This window comes from Nicotiana attenuata, chromosome 3 (genome assembly GCF_001879085.1).
Source record: "Nicotiana attenuata strain UT chromosome 3, NIATTr2, whole genome shotgun sequence".
Lineage (NCBI taxonomy): Eukaryota > Viridiplantae > Streptophyta > Magnoliopsida > Solanales > Solanaceae > Nicotiana > Nicotiana attenuata.
This window is the reverse complement of record NC_031991.1, coordinates 59,578,074-59,585,678: the sequence shown is the minus strand read 5'-3', so window position 1 is coordinate 59,585,678 and position 7,605 is coordinate 59,578,074.

The following is a 7,605-nucleotide window of genomic DNA, read 5'->3' as shown; positions in this document are numbered from 1 at the left end:
ATTTCCTTTTGACGATGTACTGTTTTGTTTGTGACCAATTTTATTATTCCAATAGATAGACTAATGGTCATATGTTGGTTTCATTAGGAATGAAGAAAAAGCAAAAAGTTAAAAGAACTGTAGATTGAAGCTTCATCAAAATTGCTGAAGTCGGAAATTAATGCAAATTTCAAAAGAAGAGTAGAAAAACAAAACAATTTAAAGCTAAGAAACACATCTGTGTTATAAAATAAAGACCGTAAAGTAAAGACAAGAATAGAGAGAAACTGATATATTATTCGAATTCAAACTGATGTACATAATGAACTGAAATCTCTTCTATTTATAGAAGAAAGCAAGCTGCTGTGTAAGCTGCTACTGCAAGCTGCTGTGTAAGCTGCTACTATACCAGATATGGATAATCTTCTACTTAGAGTAATGTTTATCCATAACAGAGTACTGAAAGGATAAGCTCATTATATCGGGTATGGATAATCTTTTACCGGGGATAATGTTTATCCATAACGGAGTATCGCTTATTATACCCGGTGTGGATAATCTTCTACCGAGGGTAATATTTATCCATAACGGAGTATCGAAAGGATAAGCTTATTATACCCGGTATGGATAATCTTCTACAGGGGATAATGTTATCCATAACCGGGTACCGAAGTGATAAGCTTCTTCAGGAGGCTTATTTCCAATAAAGTACTAAATAAATAAACATATTTACGGCGGAGTCCCATATGGATAAGCTTCTTCAGGAAGCTTATTTACAACGGAGTACTAAATGAACATCCATAATGTAATATATTTATAACACTCCCCCTTGGATGTTCACTAAAAGATAATGTGCTTCATTAAAACCTTACTAGGAAAAACCACGTGGGAAAAAAATCCTAGTGAAGGAAAAAGAGTACACATATTTAGTAATACGCATTGCTAGGTACCTCATTAAAAACCTTATAAGGAAAACCCCATGGAGAAAACCTTAGTAAGGAGTAGGGATGGCAATGGGGCGGTGCGGGTGCGGGGCAGATTTGAACGTTAGCGGGGCGGGTTTGAGATTTTGCGGTTGCGGGGCGGGGCGGGTTCAATTTTTAATTAAAAAAAAATGCGGGGCGGGGCGGGTCGGTGGTGGGGATTTAATTTTAAAAGGCTAAATAATATTTAAAACCCTAGTCCCAAATACTCCCAATTTCAATCAGACTTAAAACGGCTCATCTCTCGTCTCTAAGATTTTGGTAACTGATACAAATGCCATCAAACAATTCCTTTTTCGAAAATATTTGAAAACGGGAATAAGCTTAAATTCGATTTTAAACGTTAGATTTAATTATTTGATTAAGGATGGATTCTGGTTCAGTAAGTAACTGATACTCCATGTTTAACTATAACAAAATATAAAACAAAGTAAAATAAATAGAAATAGAAGCCAGAAAAATACGAAAGAAATACTTTCTACTCCATTAATTATTAGAGAGGAGTTGTAGGGCATTAAATTTTATATTTATTTATATTTATAATTGTATCCAATATTTTTGGCGATTTGAGTGTATATTTAGTAACAAAGTAGGTACAACTTAGATCAGTATTTTGAGAAGTTTGAATTACCTAACAAATGAAAATGAAGAATTTATTTGGTATTTTTTTATTAGACACAAAATAACATAGTGGAGATTTTCGCTAAAGAAAATATAATAAGAAGACGAACAGATGTTTCATTTCACCAGTCAAAATCAGCTTGCTTTTTCTGAGGATTGTCCTCATTGCTCAATCCTCAAGTTGGGATTACGATTAGGATTAAATCAAATTAAAATTAAAGAAGTTTATCTACCTTAAATTGCATTGATTGTGAATTTATTGTCCTCTTTATATACCAACGTTAAAGTTGTTAATTTCGACAACAAATTAATTAGACTCAAAATTCATAAATTCTATTTAACCGTTCAAATGTTTCTTCTTAGTTTTTTTCAAAGAACAAATAAGTAATTTGTAATTTAGAATCGTCCGAATGACTACCGTGCCACTGTTATAAATTAAAAAAAAGAAATTGCGGGTGCGGGGCGGGGCGGGTGAACGCGGGTGGAGTGCGGGGCGGGTGAAGTGCGGGTTTAAATTCTATGGCGGGGGCGGGGGGGGGTATTTTTTAGGGGTNGGGACGGGATGGGTTTAAATTTCGCGGGTTCAAACAGAACCCGCCCCGCACCCGCACCGCCTGCCATTCCTAGTAAGGAAAAAAGAGTGCATCGCGTATTTACTCCCCTTGATGAAAACATTGTTTCAAATATTTGAGTCTCCGCATTTCAATCTTGTATATATCTTCTCAAAAGTTGAAGTTGGCAAAGATTTAGTGAATAAATCTGCTGGATTATCACTTGAACGGATTTGTTGCACATTAATGTCACCATTTTTCTGAAGGTCGTTTGTGTAGAATAATTTTGGTGAAATGTGCTTCGTTCTATCTCCTTTTATAAATCCTCCCTTCAATTGGGCTATGCATGCAGCATTGTCTTCGTATAAAATTGTTGGTCTTTTCTCACATTCCAAACCACATTTTTCTCGAATAAAATGAATTATTGATCTCAACCATATGCATTCCCTACTTGCTTCATGAATAGCTATTATCTCAGCATGATTTGAAGAAGTAGCAACAATAGATTGCTTTGTGGAGTGCCATGATATGACGTACCTCCATATGTAAACACGTACCCGGTTTGAGATCGAGCTTTATGGGGATCAGATAAATAACCTGCATCTGCATAACCAACAAGATCTGCACTATCTTTGTTAGCATAAAACAAACCCATATCAAGAGTCCCCTTTAAATATCGCAATATATGCTTAATCCCGTTCCAATGTCTTCGCGTAGGAGAAGAACTGTATCTTACTAGTAAATTAACAGAAAATGCTATGTCAGGCCTTGTAGCATTAGCAAGATACATTAGTGCACCAATTGCACTGAGATAGGGTACCACGGGACCAAGGAGTTCCTCATCCTCTTCTGGAGGACGGAACAAATCCTTATTCACTTCAAGTGATCGAACAACCATTGGTGTACTCAATGGGTGCGCTTTGTCCATGTAAAAGCGTTTTAAGATCCTTTCAGTATATGCAGACTGATGGATAAAGATCCCGTTTGCTAAATGTTCAATTTGCAGACCAAGACAAAGTTTTGTCTTTCCAAGATCTTTCATCTCAAATTCTTTCTTAAGATATTCAATTGCCTTTTGGAGCTCTTCTGGAGTTCCAATAAGATCTATGTCATCAACATAAACAGCAAGTATAACAAATTCTAATGCCATTTTCTTTATAAAAATACATGGACAAATAACATCATTTATGCAACCTTCTTTCAGCAAATATTCACTAAGGCGATTATACCACATGCGCCCAGATTGCTTTAAACCGTACAAAGATCTTTGTAATCTAATTGAATACATTTCCTGAGATTTTGAATTCGCTTCAGGCATTTTAAATCCTTCAGGGATTTTCATATAAATTTCATTATCAAGTGAACCGTACAGATAAGCTGTAACTACATCCATTAGATGTATTTCAAGCTTTTCATGTAGTGCTAAACTGATGAGATATCGAAATGTTATGGCATCCATAACAGGTGAATATGTTTCATCAAAATCGACTCCAAGTCGTTGTGAGAATCCTTGTGCAACAAGGCGAGCTTTGTATCTTTCAACTTCATTTTTATCATTCCTTTTTCGCACAAAAACTCATTTATGACCAACTGGTTTTATACCAGCAGGTGTTTGGACTACTGGTCCAAAGACCTCTCTTTTAGCAAGTGACTTCAATTCCGATTGAATTGCCTCTTGCCATTTTGGCCAATCAGATCTTTGTCGGTATTCTTCGACAGATTGGGGTTCAAGATCCTCACTATCTTGCATAATATTAAGTGCAACATTATATGCAAAAATATTATCCACCACTATTTCAGATCGATTTAAACTAATCCCATCACCGGTCGAACTTATTAAAAGTTCCTCACTCACATGAGCTTCGGGTTCATTGATTTCTTTAGGAATCTCAGAATTAATCAGATCTTGGGTCTCTTCAGGAGATCCCTTCATAGTATCGTTTTGATCATTTGTCAATTTTCTTTTTTGAGGATTTCGATCCTTAGAATCCAAAAGCCTACCACGCTTCAGGCGTGCTTTAGGTTCACTAGCTCTCATGCTAGTAGATGGGGGGCATCAATTCGGATAGGCACATTCTTTGCAGGGATATGTAACTTAGGTATCCTTTTCAAATCAGTAAATGCGTCTGGCATTTGATTTGCTATATTCTGTAAATGGATGATCTTCTGGACCTCCTGATTACATATATGGGTACGTGGATCAAAGTGAGATAATGATGAAACTTTCCACACAATTTCTCTTTTGATTTCCTTTTTCTCTCCCCCTAATTGTGGGAAATTTATTTCATCAAACCGACAATCTACAAATCGAGCAGTAAATAAATCTCCTGTCAATGGTTCAAGATAGCGAATAATAGAGGGTGATTCAAACCCAACATATATTCTTATCCTTCTCTGTGGTTCCATCTTACTGCGTTGTGGTGGTGCTACTCGCACATATACAGCACATCCGAAAATTCGTAGATGGGCAATATTTGGTTCATGACCAAAAACTAATTGTGACGGAGAATATTTATTATAATGTGTCGGTCTGAGACGGATAAGTGATACTGCATGCAAGATAGCATGGCCCCAAACAGTAGTGGGCAATTTTGTTTTCATAAGTAGTGGTCCTGCTATCAATTGCAGGCATTTGATAAATGACTCTGCAAGGCCATTTTGAGTGTAACGACCCGACCGGTCGTTTTGAGCTCTAGCGCATCGTTCAGCAGTTTGGGGCCATGAACAACTTCACTTCAGGTATTATGACTTGTACGCATGGTCGGAATTGAATTCCGGGAAATTCGGAGTTGATTTGGAAAGGGAATTCTCATTTCGGAAGCTTTAAGTTAAAGAATTGACTAAGATTGGATTTCAGAGTAAACGACCTCAGAATCGGGATCCGAAGGTTCCAATAGGTTCGTATGATGATTTCGGACTTGGGCGTATGCCCGGATTAGGTTTTAGATGACCCGGGAGCGTTTTGGCGCCTATTGTGGAAGTTAGTATTTTGGAAGAAATTTCATAAGTTTGGGTTGAAGTGCATTTCAGTGTTATCGATGTCCGTTTGGGATTGCGAGTCTGGGAGTAGCTCCTTATGGTGATTCTGGAGTTGGGAGCATGATCGGAAGTGAATTCGGAGGTCCATAGGTCATTTTGAAATCATTTGGCTAAAGATAGAAATTTGAAGGTTTTTGAGAAGTTTGACCGAGAGCTTGACTTTTTGATATCGGGGTCGGATTCCAATTTCATAACACTGTAAGAGGGAGCAAGGTGCTCCTTTCTAACCTTGTAAGAGGGAATTGTCCCCATAGGTGGGTTAATTGGTTATGTGCTCCTATTTGTGGGGTCTACGTACGCACGAGGTGGACGAGAGTCCGTGCGTAGCTACTATCATGCTTATGTCCGGGTAGTCTAGGACCCAAAATCATATTTTACTTGTGATAATTGTAACCTTATTGATAGTTTAAATTGCTTAAATCATACCGAAGTGGCAAATGACTTTCTAAAAGAATTAAACTTCATCTTCTTGGATTGTAAAAGAGAAATTTACATCTCCTTGAATAATTGTTTCCCTGATGAAGTTTTCACTGACGGTTTGAATGTGTGTTACTATGTGTACCTGTGTCGCATGTATGATTCGCGATCAGGGTGATTGTTTATTTATATTTGATCGTGTCGCATACATGATTCGCGAGCAGGATAATAGATGCATCTATGGTTCGTGCCATTCGACCCTCTGGCAGTGCACAATTTAAATATTATTGGATCGGGCCGTACGTCCTCGGCATGATTTGCGCATGCTTGTATTGCTTGCCTTGGAATTTATTGAAGTGATGTTGTTCCTTTCCGGCTTGAGAATAAATGTATAAATGACGAAAAGGAATTTGGAAATTTCCTATAAAAGAAAGAATTGTTTACTTGCTTCATTCTATTGAATTACAATCATGTTTATAAAAATCCACGATTTAATATATTATTGATATAACATTATTGGACCACTAGTAAGTGTCGAAGTCGACCTCTCGTCTCTACTTCTTCGAGATTAGACGGGATACTTACTGAGTACACGTTATTTTCGTACTCATACTACACTTGTTGTGCATTTTTATTGCACAGGTTTATGTGTGACTAGTGGCTTAGTGGCATAGCGGCATGGTTGATACGGAGACTTAGGTGAGCTCTACTTATCGAGACAACCCGCAGCCAACAGAGTCTCCTTCAGAGTATTGTACAGTATTTTCATTTCTGTCCACTTTGTATACCGGACAGTTACTGTATTTTATTTCATTCCCTAGTAAATGCTCATGCACTTGTGACACCGGGTTCTGGGATGTCTATGGGTTTATTCAGAAATTTAGAATTGTTAAATGTTTCATTATTTATTCAGTGGAATTTATTATGTATTGTTTAAACGTATAAAAGAAGTGATTTCAGAAATATTTAAAACGAGAAGTTACTAGTTATTTTTTGTTGGCTTGCCTGACAAAGGTGTCCGACGTCATCAGATCCTTAGTGGATTTTGGGTCGTGACAACATGGTATCAGAGCACTAGGTTCCCGTAGGTCTCACGAGTCATGAGCAAGCCTAGTAGAGTCTCGCGGATCGGTACGGAGACGTCTGTATTTATCTTCGGGAGGCTACAGGGCTATTAGGAGCACTTCCCTTCTTGATTCATCATCGTGCGATTTGATTCCTTGAGGCTTATGCCCTCGTTTCCTTCCTACTCAATCTTACGCGACGCAAACCGCTCGTTATAAACCGAGAACTGAAGAATTGTAATGGTACTACAGATGTGGCGCGGGATGTTTCTCCAGTATAGTTGATTGGGCTATTGTCGCCGCCTTGCGGAAGGCTATCTTGTCATTTCAGCTTAGTAGCAGTATTCCCGAGAGCTTTGGGTCTATGCGCAGATTTCTACGATTGCTCATGATTGGTTGTCCCATAGTATGGACGTGTTGGTAAGGTTCTTGCCTATGTGATGGGGCAGTGAATGACCTGAATAGAGGTCTACTCAGTGCACGATTCAGAGATATGATTTTCACTTTCGGCGGAGGAAAAGCAATTGGCCTATGAATGTCCAGATTTGGGGTGATGGAGTAACGAGACTTGGTAATTTCGAGCGTGGTGGAATTTTTATCTGCGATGTAGTGTCGTCGTCCTCGATTGTATGTGTTAAGTTCACCGGTGTTATAGTCTTCTGCGATTCGCCCTTGGGATAGGATATTGTGAAATAATATTGGAGAAACGACTATTAGATATCGCGGGGTGCGGTGGTTCAGGATTGAATCGGTGTTTCTAATGTTGACGGCTCGAGAAAGATGATCTCCGGAAAGGTTTAAAGTTAGTAAGCGATTTGTGGGTTCAAGTGCTACGAAGATAGATTTTATTAGGGCAACAACTGAGCAGCAAAGGATGAGGAAGGTCATGTGGCGAGTGTCAGGCGGTGGTTAAAATTTCTAGAAGGCCAGCTATAAGAAGCAAAGGTCGAG